The sequence below is a fragment of the Mustela nigripes genome, chromosome 1, assembly GCF_022355385.1.
Source record: "Mustela nigripes isolate SB6536 chromosome 1, MUSNIG.SB6536, whole genome shotgun sequence".
In the NCBI taxonomy this organism is placed as follows: Eukaryota; Metazoa; Chordata; class Mammalia; order Carnivora; family Mustelidae; genus Mustela; species Mustela nigripes.
The window spans coordinates 129,534,352-129,553,261 of NC_081557.1; the positions used below are offsets into that span (position 1 = coordinate 129,534,352).

The 18,910-nt window shown below is 35.8% G+C and overlaps 1 protein-coding gene and 1 pseudogene across 4 annotated transcripts in view; one reads left to right on the forward strand and one right to left on the reverse strand.

The window, feature by feature from the left end:
• LRBA (LPS responsive beige-like anchor protein) overlaps nucleotides 1–18,910 on the reverse strand; it is a 729,505-nt gene that overhangs the window by 642,068 nt on the left and 68,527 nt on the right. The gene's annotated exons all lie outside the window — the stretch shown is intronic.
• On the forward strand, nucleotides 13,277–14,100 carry LOC132006662 (Y-box-binding protein 1-like; annotated as a pseudogene).

Below are 18,910 nucleotides of genomic sequence, written 5' to 3' on the forward strand. Positions count from 1 at the left end.
TGATATAACTAGAGCACACTCCTCAGCTTTAGGTTGGCAGTAACTACCCATACACATTCTTCTCTACCCTCTACAACAAAAGGGCCCATAAATACACACACAGACACACACACACACACACACACACAGTTCTTAAAAAATAAAGATTCTAAAGAAGCCTTCAAGTTAAAACATCACAAAGTCAAGCAAGACTTGTAATATACAAATGGAAATATTCTTCAACAGAAACAAATACAGAATGTCTTCAGTAAATCACTATGTACTGACCAGATACCAACAAAGATCTAACTTTTAGCTCTATAACTGCTTCTAATTCAGTATTTATGAATCATGAACTCTGTGAACTATCCACAACAACCTACCGGTGCTTTGCTGCTTATACAAAATACCAGCTCACAACAGAAATGAAAAGCTAAAAATGCTCAGAGTGGACACAGAACGTAGCATTTATAATTGCCAAATTTCTAGTTTATTTTACCTACCGATTTTAGTCCCTTTCCTTCCCTGTCTATAACTAGGATAACTTAAATATAATCATACACCCAAAGTATTAATCAAGAGAATTTATTTCATTGATACTATCAAAAAATCCATCCAGAGAAAGATATACTGACCTATCCCCACAATGCCATCTCACCCACAGCATCCTCCCACAGAGGAGAGTTTCTTAAATTTAAACAAATTCCAAGTGTTTAAAGGAATTGAAATACTTTTATAATTACCTCTGCAGAGCTATCCTTATTAACTAGTATTTTAAAAGACATCTGTCAGAAATACTACATACAAGATTCACCTATACTCTTGTCCTTCTGAGTATGTCTTAGTTTTTCATTATGCATTCCTAAACCCAAAAAGAGGCCAAGAATTGGGAAAGTGAACTTACAAAACAAAATCCAACAGCTCATAAAAGAATAACAGACACAACCTAATAGAGACTTTTCTTTACTCCAGAAAAGCAGGGAAAGTTCAGAATTAGACAATCAATTAAAACTCCTTGAAGCCAAGGATTGATGTCTCCCAGCTCCTGCCAAAGAAACACACTGCCAAGAGAAAGAAAAAATGGAAAAATGAACAACATGAAGCAGCATGTGCATATAGGAGATAGGAATTCCTGGCTAATGCAGTGGTAAAAGCATTCGATTCTTCTGGGAAAGCTCTGGCAGAGATTTTAGTGCACAGTACTGTGTATCATCAGGAACATCTAGCAAAAGCAAAGGAGCACTGGGTTTCTGCTAAAAGGGCCTCTCGGTGTCACTGGGCCAATTCCCCTACCTACATGGTCGTGGCTATAAAGTATACATGCATGGCTCCCTAATCCACCCCAAAATTCTGTTAACTACAGAATAACTCTTTTTTAATTTGTTTTTGTAAAGATCATCTGCTTGTCCGGTCTTTAACTTTTTATCCTGAAATAATTTCAAATATTCAAAAAGCTACAAAATAGTATAGAATTCCTATATACTCTTTACCCAGCTTCCCCAAATGTGATTATATTATATAATCCTAAATCATTAAAACAATAAACAACATTGATAAAAAAGACTAGTGACAAATTTACAGATCTTACTCAATCACACTAAAGTCCTTTTGCTGATCCATGATGAGCATCCCTTTAGTCTTCTCCAAACTAAGACTGTTACTCAGGCATTCTTTGACTTTCAAGATTTTGATGTTTTTAAGCATATTTGCCAGATATTTTATAGATGGAAAGTATCCCAGCATGATGGATGTCCCTAGCATACCATTTCAATGGTATCTCATGTAAATACACCTCACTATTGGTAAAGTTAGCTTTGATCACTTGTTTAAGGTGGTGTTTGTCAAATGTTTTTCATTTTAAGGTTACCAGAGGGGTACTTGGGTGGCTCAATAGGGTAACCATCTGCCTTCAGTTCAGGTCATGATCTTAGGGTCCTGAGATCAAGTCCAGCATTGGGCTCCCTCCTAAGCAGGAAAGTCATCTTCTTCCTCTTCCTCTCCCTGCTCATGCTTGCTCTCTCTCTCTCTCTCTCTAATAAGATCTTCAAATAAATAAATAAATAAATAAATAAATAAATGTTACTATATTTCATGTTTAAATTATTACACATCTTGTGGAAAACACCTTGAGACTAGGCAAGTATCTTGTTTCTCGCCATACTTTGTACAACAAAATCCAACAGCTCATAATAGAGTAAACCACAACGGAATAGTTATTCCAGTTTTATGCATCCACTGATGGAGCTTACCTCCCACTGCTATTACTGTGGCATTGCTAAATAGTTTTATATTTCCATCATACTTTTTTATTAATTGTAAAAGACTTCCTTTAATAATAAAATATATCAACCACACCTGAAAAGCCAGCATCATGCTCGCACAGGAAAATTGAAATGAGTCTCATGAAAGTCAGACACAAGATTAGGATGTGACTATCATCACCATCATTTGGTATTATTCTGGAGGCACAGAAGATACATTGTCCAAAAGGTGGCAATGTATAAATATCAGAATGGAGGAATTTAAATGACAATTACTCTGAGATGATGTGATTTGTGTCTGGGAAACCAAGTACTTCAACTGAAAAATTACTATAAGTGAGAAAAGTATTTGGTACTGGAACTACTGACACAATTACCAATATGAGTCAATCTTCTCTTGCAAAAGTAGATCAATAGATAGATATAAATAAATAAGCAAACCAACGAACTAACCAATCTCAAAAGAATTATATTAAATAGAAAAAGGCACACACAAATAGCTACTACCTTAACAACTAGAAATTTATCCTACGGATACATGTAGGTAATGATGTTAGATACAAGAACTTCATTATGACACATTTTGAACAGAAAATACAAGCAACAATCCCCCCAAAAAACATTATCAGATAACAGTTAATAAAGTTGTATATGACTATATAATGGAATATGATGCAGCCAATGAAAAGAATGAGGCAGCTCCATCTGACATGAAAAAAATCTCTAAAATACGTTACTTAGGTGAGAAAATCAAGATGGAAGAAAAGGTGAACTGTAAGCTACAATGTGAATGTAAAACATGTATAAACACAGGCATATACACAAGAACGATAGACAAGAAACTAAAGAGTGATTGCCTCTGAAAAGGCACAGAGCATCTGGGCAGAAAGAGCAAAGGGATAGTTTTTAGTACATATATGTTCGGACATATCCCACAGAGGTCTAAACAGACCAAAAGTCTAGTTACAACTAATTTAGGAGACCTTACCTTCACCCTAATATTACTTACATCAATCTTTCATTTTAATCTGTGTTTATTTCTGCCAGTAACCACCCTTACAAGAAGCTACAGAATTAATTTTTGAAAGTAATTTCCAAAAAAACCCAAATATTTCACCAGCTTTTAAATTGAGTTTACAGTGTGAGAGCAGTATCCAGACAGGTGTTTTAAATATTTTTCCATTGCTTTAAATATTACAAAATATACCTTTCAAGAAGAAAATTGATGGCAGAAATTGATATATACAAATGTGTGGCATATTTGATATACTATATATATGCATATCTATTATACCTAAAAAGCATGCACAGGGTCCAAAGTGTGTCATGTTAACCCTTTCTAATAGTTATTTGAAGCTGATCAACCTTCAAAACACAAATTTGTTTTCAATGACAAGGATCATAATCCAAGTCTAGGCATTGGCTAGTTATTATCTGAGCTGTAGTAATGGCTCTGCACCACAAAATGTAATCTTCCCAAATGTCACAGTAAGTTATGAATATCTGAGCAGCCTAATGCGCTTTACTAGCCGTGAAATGTGAAAATGTAATCTTATTACCTTTTTTATGGTTGTATTTTTTTGAATAATGTAGCCTAGAAACTGATGTATAGTCTTTTTCTGCATTTTAGCATGATTTGGTCTCCTATGCTATATAGAACATTTTTCACAACTCTCCACTTCAACATATTTTAGTCTTGGCCTGAACTTCATAAACAATTTTTATAGCAACCTTCAGGGTGGCATAACATGCTTTCTATAGGTTATAGTTTAATGTACAAGATTATAGAAATTTTAAAGCATATTACTCAAAGAATTCAAATAAACCTTCACAAGTTATGAATTAGGATTTTAATTGGGCACAATAACTACTATCATCAGTGGATATATTAATAAAATAAACTAAAATTAAATATCACTAAACCTAAGTCACTTGTATTTTCAGAAAACCAAGAAACACATATGAACCAAAAATAATTAACTTCAATAGATTTATACAACTGGGAAGACTGTAATACAGAGAAAATTCAAATACTTTAAAGTAAAGCTGTATTTGCCCTGGAATCTTGCTAAATTCTTCCTCAGAGATATGGCCACAGTAAGGTAGAGCAGAAAAACTGGAGAGAGCACAATCACATCTTATGTCCCTAACTAGATATTTTCTACTTCTTGTGACAAATCACCTTTTATCTCTGGACCTGTCTACTTGTTCGTAAAACAAGCCAAATAAAAAGTAAGCTTCTTTTATATATGTGCATCCTTCAAAGATGTATTTACTTTTTTTTTTTTTTTTTTTTTTTTTTTACTTTTTATAAAAGTGCTACCGTCAAGGTATCCAATTTATCCCTAAGAATCCATTCCTAAGTGAATGTGACCATATACATGTTTATAGTCACTAGAAACTTATTAATAAGGAGAAGTTGAGGGAAAATTACAATGATGTGGTCTCCCAACTTACATTTTCTTCTTCTTACGTAATAAGAGTTTCTAGTTTGGTACATGAGGCCCAGGCAAAAAAAAAAATTCACTTTCCTTGAAGTTACCAGCCATGTCACCAAGTTCTGACCACAGAGAACAGGCAGTAATATGTGCAACTGCTGGGCTATTACTCTTAAAGAACACAACTCATCTTTGCAACTTTCCTCTTCCACTTACATAAGCAACTGGGAAATGGCAAGAACTAGAGTAGCTATCCTGGAATCTATGCCATAAGACTCATGGTGAATGTAATAGAGCAGAAAGACCTATGGATATAGACAACCCATTTCATAAAGAATTTGTACACATAAAGATCTGTACATGAACATTTACAGAAGCTTTATTCATAATCACCAAAAACTATAAACATTCAAATGTCTACCAACTAATAAATGGATAAACAAGTTGTGGTACAACCATACAACAGAATACTAATCACTAATAATAAGGAAAAATTTAATGATACCATTAACGATGTGAATTAATTCAAAAACATTATGCCAAGTCAAAGAAGTTAGTCACAAAAGCCACATATTGTATGATTCCATTTATATGATATTCTGGAAAAGGCAAACGGATAGGGAGAGGAACTCGATCAGTGGTTCCCAGAGGCTGGGAAAAGCACAGAATTAACAACAAAAAAACATATGAAGACTTTTGGGAGGTAATGAAATTTTCGGTATCTTGGTTGTGATACTGAATCCACAAATATATCCGTCTGCTGAATTTTAATTTCACAAAACTATACATCTAAGAAGGGTAAATTTAACTGAATGTCTTAATAAACCTAAAGTTTAAAGTAAATTAAAAAAAAAAAAAAAGCTCAAGCCATTTGCCAGTTGTATCAAAGGCAAGAGAAAAAGTAAGATCCTCCAACTAAAGGCAACAATGTAGAATTAAGAAAGCGAAGCTGGGACGCCTGGGTGGCTCAGTTGGTTAAGCAGCTGCCTGGGATCGAGTCCCACTCAGGCTCCTTGCTCGGAGGGGAGCCTGCTTCTCCCTCTGCCTCTGCCTGCCACTCTGTCTGCCTGTGCTCGCTCTCTCTCCCTCTCTCTCTCTGGCAAATCAATAAAATCTTTAAAAAAAAAAAAGAAAGCGAAGTCATGGAATACAAGAAAATTAAAGAAAAACTTCGCTATCTATAAATCAGTCAAAAGGCATGTTCTAGTGATAACAAATTATCCTTATAGTTTTCAAAATCCCCACATGTACTAGAAAGTAACAAATAACATCTCTTCTCTCACTGTTCACTGTACCTTTCATAAGAATTAAAAAATTTCACTAAACTATAGGACATGTCTACAAAACCAGTATCAAGGAAAAGATTTCCATGAAGTCTGAGAAATACTGGACTAACAAGGCTAAAGATGTTCATAGGATAGAACTCCCAGAGATTTACTACTTTATATGTTTCAAAAAGATATATAACCAATGCATGGATTTCCCAAAATTTACTTGACAATGTAATCTTTTTTTCTTTTTTTTTTTCTGCTAGATTTTCAAGGAATAACATTCATCAAAAGCTTTTTTGAGAAACACTGGATAATGTAATATAATTGTGTTCTTAAAGCTTATTATATGAGTATCACAGCATTAGCTATGTTTTACAGAAACATTTAATAGGCTTTCCAAATTGTCAGGTGAATGATTTAAAGTAACCTATTTGTTTTTTTACAAGTTCTTTTCTGTGATTCACAGAATAATCAAAGAAAAAAATCTCAAATTAAGATTACTTTAGGGGACAGAAAATATGAACAATCAAAAGTAACAAAACTGTCACTTTCTCTACAATCCAGTCCACAAGTCCAGCAAGACAGATGTCCTCCCACACAATTAGGGTTGTTCAAAGTGCCAAGAGAGTTCAGCTGGACTAACAGGTAAATTTCAAAGCTAGGTCATTAAGAACTTAATGGCTTCCCTTGTATCACTCATTCTAAGAAAAATTCAGTCACCATGTCATGAAGATACTCAAGTAGCTATATAAAAGGCCCACTTGGAAAGTAACTGAGGTCTCCAGTCAAAAGCTTAAACCAACATGCCAATCATGTAAGTAGTTTAAAAGCAGGTCTTCCAGCTCCCGTTGAGCCTTTAGATGACTGCAAACTCAGCCAACATCTGAAATGCAACCTCATGACAGATGCTAAGTCAGAACTGTCCAGCCAATTTGCTCCCAAATTCCTGACCCACAGAAACTTTGAGCTGATATTTATTACTGTTTAAGCTATAAAGTTTGGGGATAATTTGTTACACAACCAACAGATAACTAATATGATTACAAATCAATCAGTTAATAGTAGTTGGGAAAAACTTTTTTACTCTATATTTCTATATTCAATTTTTAAAATTCTAACACAAAATAAATAATTTAAAAATACAAACAATACAATATACATACATTGATTACTATAAAGCTATGTACTGTAAGGGCCTACTTAGCCAGAGCGGCCCCACCTCCATTGAACAGCCATTTTGTTGTTTATGCAATAAAACTTAAAATTGACCCTGTCCCGCCCCAGGGGAACTTACTCAAAAGCAAGTCCGGGAAACCAGTCCCAGGTAACAGCCCAAATACAAGGGTGGATTAGGTCAAGTGGATAATGGCCCAAATACAAGGATGGGTCAGGTCAGGTGGAGAAATTCTATCAGTGGGGGCACATACTGTCTCCCAGCTACCAAGGTGATAGGCTGGTTCAAATGTCTACTAGGGTAAACTGTAATTCAATTGGTCACCTAGCATGACTGTGCAGCTTTCTCTGTGTGTTACAACTTCATTGGCCACCTGTGCGTGGCCAGGCCCAACCACGTGGCCTTTGCTCTATAAAAGCTAGTCTGTGAAACAGAGAAGGGTTGTCCTCTCTGTAAGGGGCAGCCCCGACTGTTCTGTTTGATGGTCGGTCTGATTCTTGATGCTTGGCACAAAATAAAGCTTTGCTTGATCTTCACTTTGTATCAGTCTCACTCCTTTGACCACGGACCCATTATTGGGGGACCCAACAGTACAATATAAGCACTTTATGTGAATTATCATCTTTAATTATCTCTCATAAAAAAACCCACAATGATCTTCACTTAATAGATGAGGAACCTGAAACATAACTTGCCTAAACTCACAAGGTACTAATGCAGCTGAACCAGGCTTCTGACACTGCATAACAATTGTATATAATAGATTGTAACAAATAATTTAGACTGACTAACCCAGCATCTCTTCTCCAAAGTCTTATAACTGATGAGTGAATACATATTTATTTCAAGAATGAGACCAGCATGCCTGGCTGGCTCAGTTGGTAGAGCATGCAACTGCTGATCTCAGGGTGGTGAGTTCAAGGCCCAAGCTGGGTATAGCACTTACTTTAAAACACACACACACACAAGGAAAAACCTTATTTTAAAAAGAGTGGAATGCAACAGTAATTAGTTATTTGAAAGCTATTAAGTTTATGTATAAAAACATTAAAGAACTCAAAAACTTTAGCAGCTTCCTCTTGTTTTCTGCCACTAGAGATTAGAAAGATAAATGCTCTCCTTTCCAGCATCCTTAGCATCTGAATAGCCATGAGCCATTCTGGGCAAAGAAATATGAGAAGTGCTGAATGGTGGGAACATCAGCTTGCTTGATGAAAGGAAAACAGATGTAGCTGTCCTAACTTTTTGCTCTTTTACCTTCTTCCCTCCCTAGAACAAAGATGTGATGTCCAAAGGCACAGTAGCCATCTTGATATCATGAGGCTTTTACAAGCACAAGCAGAGACAAAAAGCCAGTATGTTAAGAATGGTAGAAGGAAAGGTAGAGAGTGTTTAGCTCCTAAAGCCTTATTAAGCAGAACCACTAATACCAGCAACTGCCTACCAAATCCCTCGTTATGTGAGAAAAATAAAGCCTCTATTTGATGCAGCTGCTATTAAATGTGTATTCTACTGCTTACAGAACACAAACCTAATATATAGATATTCAGGAAATGGTGCATAAATGAAAGAATGGGTTATCAGAAAAGCTATCTTGGACAACTCCTTGTTTTAAATAGGACTCAGAACTGCATTTAACTTAGATGACTAAAATTCATTTTGCATGTTGGAAACTCTTTTTATCACAGTTATAACCAAATACAATTAAACTGAATACATGCAACAGAAGTAAAATGATGTTTAGCAATTCTATTACATGAAATATATCTCTAGATAAACAACAACTGCTGTTGTATTACATTTATCTAAATAATATAATATTTCAAGAAGGCTAATTTTAATGAGATAAATGATATAATAATACCAAATTTTCACAAAGATATCGGTGGATACTTTGGAATCAAAAGAGTAAAGACTACAGGTATTAAATTTATTTAAATGAAACAATGCAAGCTCTGATAAGTAAGAGGCAGGTTTTAAAGTCTAATAACAAAAAAAACCTGAATATACCTTGGGGACTATAATTGTGGTAGTAATAAATTATAATATATATCATTTAAGGAGAATAATAATGCTTAGCAGAATATGCCAAGCCTCAGGATGCCTGGATGGCTCAGTGGGTTAAAGCCTCTGCCTTCAGCTCAGGTCATGATCTCAGGGTCCTGGGATCAAGCCCCATATCAGGCTCTCTGCTCAGCGGGGAACCTGCTTCCCCACCCCCCACCCTGCCTCTCTGCCTACTTGTCATCTCTGTCAAATAAATAAATAAAAACTTTTTTTAAAAAAAAGAATATGCTAACTCTCTATTAACCAAAATGTTTGAAGAATACAGAAGCTCTGTTTACTGAGTTTTATTATTATTTGAGAGTTAATCAGAAAAAAAAATTTCTATCTCAAATATTATATGTTAAATGTTTAAGTATATAGGAACAGATGCCCATCTAGGACCTAACTTTAATATAAAGTTTAAGATCATTTAACCTAAGTGAATTTTACTTTCAAATATAGAAGAAATGAGAATAACTACTACTGAAAATATTTAGACAAAAATGAAAAGACATTATCAATGAAAAAAGCAGCTGATACGGCAAGAGGACAATTTTTGAGAAGAGAAAAATGAAATTGAGAAAAAAATACAGCCAGACTTTGAAATCATACTCCACATCTCTGCATTAGGAAGAAGGCAAAGAAAAAATTCAAACAAGAATGGCTAACAGTATGAACTTTGGCATGAAGTTATACTCTATATAACCCTGGACACTGGACAGTTCTTTTTTTTTTTTTAAACATTTTATTTATTTATTTGACAGACAGAGATCACAAGTAGGCAGAGAGGCAGGCAGAGAGAGAAGAGGAAGCAGACTCCCTACAGAGCAGAGAGCCCGACATGGGACTCGATCCCAGGACCCTGGGATCATGACCTGAGCTGAAGACAGAGGCTTTTAACCACTGAGCCACCCAGGTGCCCTGGACAGTTCTTTTTTCATCTCAAACATCCAATTACTCTAAGAACTGGGAGGCATACAGATCTCAGTAAAGGCAGGATCCAGTAATTCAACCACTTATAAAAGTATCATCTACAAAATTACATGTAGAAAAGCTCAGAATGATATAAAATTATATACTGAAGCACTGTTTATAAAAATAAAACACTGGAAATAGCCTAAATATCCACCAATACAGAAACAGATATATAAACAATGGTACAACCATGTAAGAGGGAATACCATGCAGCATTTAAAAAGAATATAAATCTATATGTGTTGGCATGTGAAGATATTCAAGACCTACTACTAAATTTACAAAACAGTAGGTACAGAATGGTAACATTTCTTTAATAATGCAATAATATTTTAAATTAAAGAATATGAAAATTCAGCTTCAGTGTCAGTATCAGGCCCAATTACACACCACTAAAGGCATTCCTAAAATTTAGGGGTAAATTATTGTATTACCAAGTATATTATCATCATAAATAACCAGCATAACAATATCAGTAATATGAAAAGGATGAGTCATTTGGATTTAACACATTCACTCTAAAATACAGGCATTTGGGGGATAATAATCTCTTTATATGTGTTATATATATTAAAGTCTATCAGGTAACTGAGGAATAAATGTCTATTTCCTCTTGTAAGAAAACTAATTAGTTTTATGAAAGCTATTGATTATACACACAAAAATAACTGAGAACATGGGCGCTCAGTCGAGCAACCGTCTTCAGCTCCCGTCGTGACCCTGGGGTCCCAGGATCAAGTCCTGCATTGGGCTCCCTGCTTAGTGCGGAGTCTGCTTCTGCCTCAGACCCTCCCCTCTCAGGCTCTCTCTCACATTCTCTTTCTCTCTCAAACAAATAAATAAAAAAAATTTTTTTTAATAAAATAAAAATAAAAAATAACTGATCACACAAATAGCTAAATAATAAGAAAGCAGACTGTCATTAATGTAAGTTTAAAAGCTGCAGAAAAAAACTGCAGGAAGAACATTATATTCTTTTTTTTAAAGCAAAAAAAAAAAAAAAGTGTTTACAAATAGAGCAAAAGCCTGTGATAACTGAATTCAAATAACTGGTTACTGTCCTTTGCCCCACCCACACTTTGCCATCAAAAATCTCAACTGGTAGGATAAACATCAATGGATGGAGTACAGAATTATGAGAAAATGCCTCCTAATCATTTCACACTTTCTCAGTTCAGCTGTGTACAATAGTAAATTTCACTGTTATTTTACTTTTGTGCTTTTTAAAACATACAGACAAAAATTACTGAATTTAATCTCAAGATAGCACCATACTAAATTTTAAACAACTGAATTTTTAGACTCCATCTGTCCTATTATGGCAGAGTTTTAGTGTATATAAATAATAACAAAATACAAAATAATAAGAGATTAGCTTACATTATAATTTAATTCATGTACAAATCTTTAAGATCATTCCTAACACTGAAAAAAAACACAGTAAGTCTTTCCCTTAGTCAGTAAATGGAAGAGAAGAAAGTAATTTCACTATGTTGATGGCAACATAACCATCAGCCTTTGCTTTACAACAACCTTTATACTGAGAGTTAGCCAAAATAGTATCTTACTCCTCAGTCAACATCAGCTGAAAGGCTATTTAGGCTTACAAATGTGCATTCAGGCACCTAGGGGCTCAGATGGTTAAGTGTCTGCCTTTAGCTCAGGTCATGATCCCAGGAACCTGGGATCAAACCCCGGCAGGAAGCCTGCTTCTCCCTCTCCCACTTCCCCTGCTTATGTTCCTCTCTTTCTGTATCTCTCTCTGTCAAATAAATAAAAAAATTTTTTAAAAGGTACATTCAGTGACCACAAGAGCAATGTACCACTCCACATTGCCAAGAAAGTATTCTCTGAATTAGAATATGAAATGTATAAAAATATAATAAAATGTTCAATAAAGAAATTTTCAGTAAGAATTAAAATCTTCTATGAAGTTTTACAAGTATTTTTATATCTCCAAAATTCCTTCTAAGATGATGATATTTGGTTTTACCCTCATACGGATTTTCCCAATCAGCCAAAGGTCTATTTTATACCCCTCTAACATACATATACCATATTTATGCATTATGTATGACAGTATATCTATAGAAAGAGCCTGAGGAATATATATCAGATTACTAGTAGTGATTATCTTGGAAGATGGGGGTACAAGGATTTTTACTTTCAAAATCATGCATTTATGACACATTTCCATGTTTCAAAATAAGTATATATTTACTTTAAATCTAAGGGAAAAAAATAAGATATTTTAATCCTCTCAGTATGCACTGAATATTTATGTGGAAAACTAGACAGGAAAAAATAATGGTTCTTAGTTTGTACATTACTGGGAAATATCAAACTGTATGCAATTGATGTATCCCATCAAAACTGAGGTAATGAAAGCTCCTGCAAAGTAAGGATGTAAAACAGAAATCAGGTAAACAGTACCAAGTACCACCAAGGACAGATGAGTAAAATATCATTATTTACATTTAGGTATGAGGTCTCAGTTTTAATGATAGTAAAGTACTTTCATGGGTCACTCCGAACTGTATGTTGTCCAAGATCTTTTAACCATAAGCCGTAAATTATACCTTTAGAGTTTTCAGAAACACATCTCCTCTTAGGAGAACAGTGTTTAAGAGCATATCCTCTGGAGCAAGACCAGATTTGACTTCTAGTTCTACCAGATACCAAGTGTAAGGCCAAGGCCAGGATAGTTCGCCTCTCTATGTCTCATTTTCTCATTTGCAGAATTAGAGTAATCATGGTACCCATCTCCTAAAGTTGTGAGGGTTTAATGAACTAACACATATCTCAATTAATGCATATCCTCTTAGATGAAGATATAAGAACTCACACTTCTTTCTACTTGCTACTAAAACTCTCACTTCAAGAATAGCATCTTCAAGTTCGATCCATAGCAGGAACAGAGAACACACCCCAGAGAGTTCTGAGCAGCTCCACCCCCAGTGGTCTAGTTGCCATCACACACTGTGAGAAGGTGCAGCTACGGCTTCTGGCCCATCACCATGACCTCTAACTCCCAGGAGTGAGGCAACTGTCCCCACCCTCTGCTATCCAGACACCAAGGGGGACACCTCCAGGAAGCGTGCAGGGAGTAGAGGAGGAGCCTAGGCCATCTCACATCCTCTGGCACCTGTGGGAAGGGACAGCAAGATCATCACAAAGAAGGTTTTAGGAACAGTAAAATGGTTCAATGTATAAGAAATTAAAATGGTTTCATCAAGAGGAATGACACTGAGAAGATGTATTTGTACACCAGACTGCCATAAAGAAGAATAACCCCAGGAAGTACCTTCACAGTGTAGGAGATGCAGAGACTGTACAGTTTGATGTTGGAGGAGGAAAGAATGTGGAGGGAGCAAATGTCACACAGGCTCTGGCAGAGCTCTAGCGCAAGGCAGCAAACATGCAGCAGACCAAAACCATTACCTACACTATCCTTCACAGCAGTCCTCCCCACAATTACCCACAGAATTACCAAAATTGTGAGAGTGGGGAGAGAAAGAGGGCCGGGAAAGTGCTCCCAAAACCCAGATCCCACTGAGCCAGGTCTTCTGCAGGTGACAATTCCCATCTAATTACATGCAGAGACCCAATGGATGTCAACCACAGTCTTCCAACCCTCCTGTGCATGGAAAAGTGTTAGAAAGCTGACAAGGTAGACCAGTGAGACAGGGTATGTATTGGGTTATATATCACAATTCTGCAGGGGTTCTCTTTGCCAAAGACAGCCTAGAGAGGGAGGCAATGAACAAAGTAAGGAAAATCAAGGAGATGAGACCCATGGTTAGCAGCCACCTCCATATCAATGCCAATGTAATTTTAATTACCCACGCAGATGTACAGAAAACCCTAAACATCACCATGGCAAAGAGACAAAAGCAGCTTATCCAGCAGCTGAGAGTTCATCTGTTCCTAAGGCTGAGCAGGTCTGGGCTGAGTAAATGCTGGCTTACCATTTACACTATCATCCGGTTTCCTCATCCAATAAAAAGAAATGAATATGAAATTCACCAATAAGAAGAAATGAATATGAAATTCCAGCAGTAAGAAATGAACAAAAGATTGGAGCTGAAGACCTTAAGTACTTGCTTTTTGCCCAGTGGCCAGATAAACACAACTATCTGCATTATCTATGCAGCATGGGGTTTTTATTATTTTTACCTAAACATGCCTCTTTTTTGATAATGACAAACACATTTTAAAAAAAAAAAAAAAAAAACCTTCTTTTTTTCAAAATACCCTTAAGGGTTTTTTTTTGGGGGGGGGGGGGTTTGTTTAAGATTTTATTTATTTATTTGACAGAGAGAGAGCACAAGTGGGCAGAGAGAGAGGAGGAAGCAGGCTCCCCGCGGAGCAGAGAGCCTGATACAGGGCTCGATCCCAGGACCCTGGGATCATGACCTGAGCCTAAGGCAAACACAACCCACTGAGCCACCCAGGAACCCCCACCCTTAAAGGTTTTTAAATTGTTTGATATCTGGTCAAATTGAGATTTTTTAAGAACTTCATTCTAATTTGTAATAAAATTGTACAACTTGATTTTTTTTAAAAAGTTGACAAATGGCATGCAGCTGTTAATAAGTCTTAAATTAATAATAATAATAATAATAATAATAATAACTACTTCACCTGATAGTTACAGGAAAGCTGTCATCTTCTGGTCTTCCTAGTGAATAGTCAACATACTAGCAATACACAAATTTAAAAAGCATATTCCACTTACAACAAAATATCACACTATTGTAATTACTAACTTAACTAACATCAAAGGAAGCTAAAAATGACAGTTCTTTATGTTGTACTTTTATCACTGTAATTTATAAGACCCTTCTTCATTATGTGATATCATCCAGTGTTAAGTCTTAACCCACAAAATGTTTTACACTCCAGGGTTTTTTTGTTCCTATCATTTTAACTATGTGACTGTAGTCCCTAAAACTCTTCAATACCAAACAATACTCAATGTCGCATCATAACCCTCTCATCATCAATCCTTTACTGTTATTAATTTAACGAACACACTACCTCCACTGACAATAATCACCATCATGTTATACTCCATGACACTTTCCCAATATCTTAGATATACCACCATTCCAAGATATACAAATGCCCTACCATCTTCACCTTTCAGAATACTGCTTGATTGAAAACTAACTCACCACAGAGGGCACAATCATACAACCTCTCTCCTTTTTAAAATTATTAGTTTTTTAATCTAGACTTCCTAAGTCCAATTACTGTCAATGCTACCTACGAGGATTACACCTTAAATCATGAAATTATCCTACCTGAAATCTGAAAATATTAGTAACATACTCTAATCATAATTTTTTTGTACCTTCAAATAACCTCATCATCCTATTTCTGCTATACCTGTTCTTTCACATCACAGAGACTCCAGATACAGACTGTTGTACTTTATGTTACAGTACTTATGTACTATATCTGGAAGTCTCTGTACCACTCTACACTACTATAGCTCAACTTAGCTTCTTTCCCAGGTTTTAAACTCATGTGTCCTGCTGCTTGTAGACAACCACACATATTGCCTCAAAATAAACACAGCCAAAGCATAACTGATTATCTTCTCCCTGATCCTGCTATGATTGCTACCCCAGTTGGTAATTCTACCCACATGGCAGAAACCATGATGTCATCTTCAACTCAGCTCCTTTATACAATGTCCAATTAATTGAATGCTGATTCTATCTCCTAAAATTTCTTAAGTTTATCCCTCTTCCCCTTGCCTACCCTCACCAAATTAGCTGAGAACTCCTTTATTACACACAACTGTCAGAATACTTGGTCTACTAGATTATATGTCCATAAAATACAGATGACTATACACATGGCTATGGACTTTGGTTACCCTGTAGGAGGTCAGAGGATAAACAGACTATGGGGAGGAAAAGACAGAAGACAGAACAAAATTGAAAAAGATAAAGAAAAAATAAGAACCATACTTATAATTATATACACATATATAACATGTATGTATGTAAATAAAATTATATATGTGACTCTATGCATAAAGAAATTTTTATAACCAAAAGCAAATTTAGTCTAAGCTGAGGGTATATGTATATCCTGTTTGCTCTATTCTTTATTATAAATCTATTTTTAAGCACTTAAAAAAAAGAAAAGAAAAGAAAAAAACTATTATTTCATTAAACTCGTTTCCCTTTTTTTAAACTAAGCAAGTAACTGAGAACAATGCTGCTGTGTATTCTTCTATTAAGGGCCATTTATTTTTTTTTTTTTAATTTTTTAAGTAATCCCTATACCCAACCTGGGGCTTGAACTCGTGACCCCAAGACTAAGAGTGGCATGCCCCTCCAACTGAACCAGCCAGAAGCCCCTTAAGCCTCCACTTATTAACCTTATTAAGAGAACTGATCAGAGACTACTCAAGCCAACTATGCAACAACATATCCAATAATCCCTGTGAAAGAATGGTACTTTGCATAATCCCACCTAAATCAAATCAATCTGGGGAGTGTGGGGGAAAGCTACATAGTATAGCCCCTCTGCAAAGTTCAAACTGCACATGAAGGCTTGAAGAGGTTCTCAATTAAAGAACCCTGTTTAACTTCACTTGACCCATATGACCAGAGAATTCTTTCCCTCATAAACTTAAAGCATGTATTTTGTAGAATGACTTGAACTAACCTAAAGAATTTCCCATAGGAAAACTGATAGCACTAAAAGCATATATTAGAAAAAAGGGGGCGTTTCAAATCAATAACCTAAAGTTTCATTTTAAGAACCTAAGAGAAAAGATAGGGTGCCTGGGTGGCTCAGTCAGTTAGCTGCCAAACTCTTGATCTCAGCTCAGGTCTTGATCTCAGCGTCATGAGTTCAAGTCCCACACTGGGCTCCTACTCCAAAAAAAGCAAAAGGAACCTAACAGAAGATCAAAATAAATCCAAAGCAAGCAGAAGGAAGGAAACATAAATACAAGAGCAGAAACTAATGAAACTGAAAGGGGGGGAAAAAAAAACCAACAGAGAAAAACCAATGAAATAAAGAGCTAGTTCTTTAAGAAGATAAAAAAAAAATTTAAGAATCATTACAATTGAGAATTTAGCAGGACTGAAAAATAACAAGGAAAAAAAAATACAAATTACCACTAACAGGAATGAAACATGAACTATCACTACAGACCCTGTAGGTAACAAAAAACAAGTGAATACTACGAACAACTTTAAACACATAATTTGACAGTATAGATAACCAATCCCTCAAAAAACACAAGCTACCACCCTTACTCAATTGAAATAAATAATTTAAATAATGCTATAACTATTAAGAAAATTAAATTCATAATTTTAAGGGCGCCTGGGTGGCTCAGAGGGTTAAGCCTCTGCCTTCAGCTCAGGTCATGATCTCAGGGTCCTAGGGTTCTGGGATGGAGCCCCGCATCAGGCTCTCTGCTCAGCAGGAAGCCTTCGTCCTCCTCTCTCTCTGCCTGCCTCTCTGCCTACTTGTTACTCTCTCTGTGTGTTAAATAAATAAAAATCTTTTTTAAAAATTCATAATTTTAACATTCTCAAAAAAAAAAATTCATAGGGTTGGTATTGTTTCACCAATTCTACCAAATGTTTAAAATTAACACGAACTTCGGGGCGCCTGGGTGGCTCAGTGGGTTGAGCCGCTGCCTTCGGCTCGGGTCATGGTCTCGGGTTCCTGGGATCGAGTCCCACATGGGGCTCTCTGCTCAGCGGGGAGCCTGCTTCCCTCTCTCTCTCTCTGCCTGCCTCTCCGGCTACTTGTGATTTCTGTCAAATAAATAAATAAAATCTTTAAAAAAAAAAAAAATTAACATGAACTTTACACTTCTCAACTCATTTTATGTATCTACTATGATATCAAACAAAGATAGTACAAATACATTATATATCAATATTCCTCAAGAATATAAACACAAAAATTCTTTAAATAACAGCAAGTAGAATTCAATAATATAGAGGAACTTAATTCCATGACATAATGGATTTTATTCCAGGGATAAACATTATTTCAATATGCAAAAATCAATGTAACCCACCTTTTTAATAGACTAAAGGAGAAAAATCACATTATCGTATCAACTGATGCCAAAAAAAAAAAAAAGCATTTGAGAAAAACAGGAATAAAGGGAAACTTCTTCAACTTGGTAAAGAACACCGACATAAAATCCACATCTAACACTGTAATTTATAATAGAAAACTGAATGCTCTCCCCTTAAATCAGGAACAAGGCAAGGATATACACTCTCACCACTCCTAACACAGCGCTAAAGTTCCAACCAAGGCAGTAATTGGCAAGAAGAGAAATAAAAGACATGCAGATCAGAAAGGAAGAAACAAACTGCCTCTATTTACAGATAACACAATTATCTATACAGAAATCCAAAGACATTTAACAAAAAATCTTTTAGAATTCAGAGCGCCTGGATGGCTCAGTTGGTTAAGTGACTGCCTTCAGCTCAGGTCATGATCCTGGAGCCTCAGAATCTGACTCCTTGCTCAGTGGGGAGTCTGCTTCTCCCTCTTTCTCTGCCCCTCTCCCCTGCTTATGTGCTCTCTCTCTCAAAAAAGCTTCAAAAGAAGAAGAAGAAGAAGAAGAAGAAACCTCCTAGAACTAGTAGTGAGTTCAGCAAGGTCACAGGTTAGAATCTATAAAAAGTCAATTATTTTTAAAAAATCAACTGCATTCATTTCTATATGGGTGGCTCAGTTGGTTAAGCGGCTGCCTTTGGCTCAGAT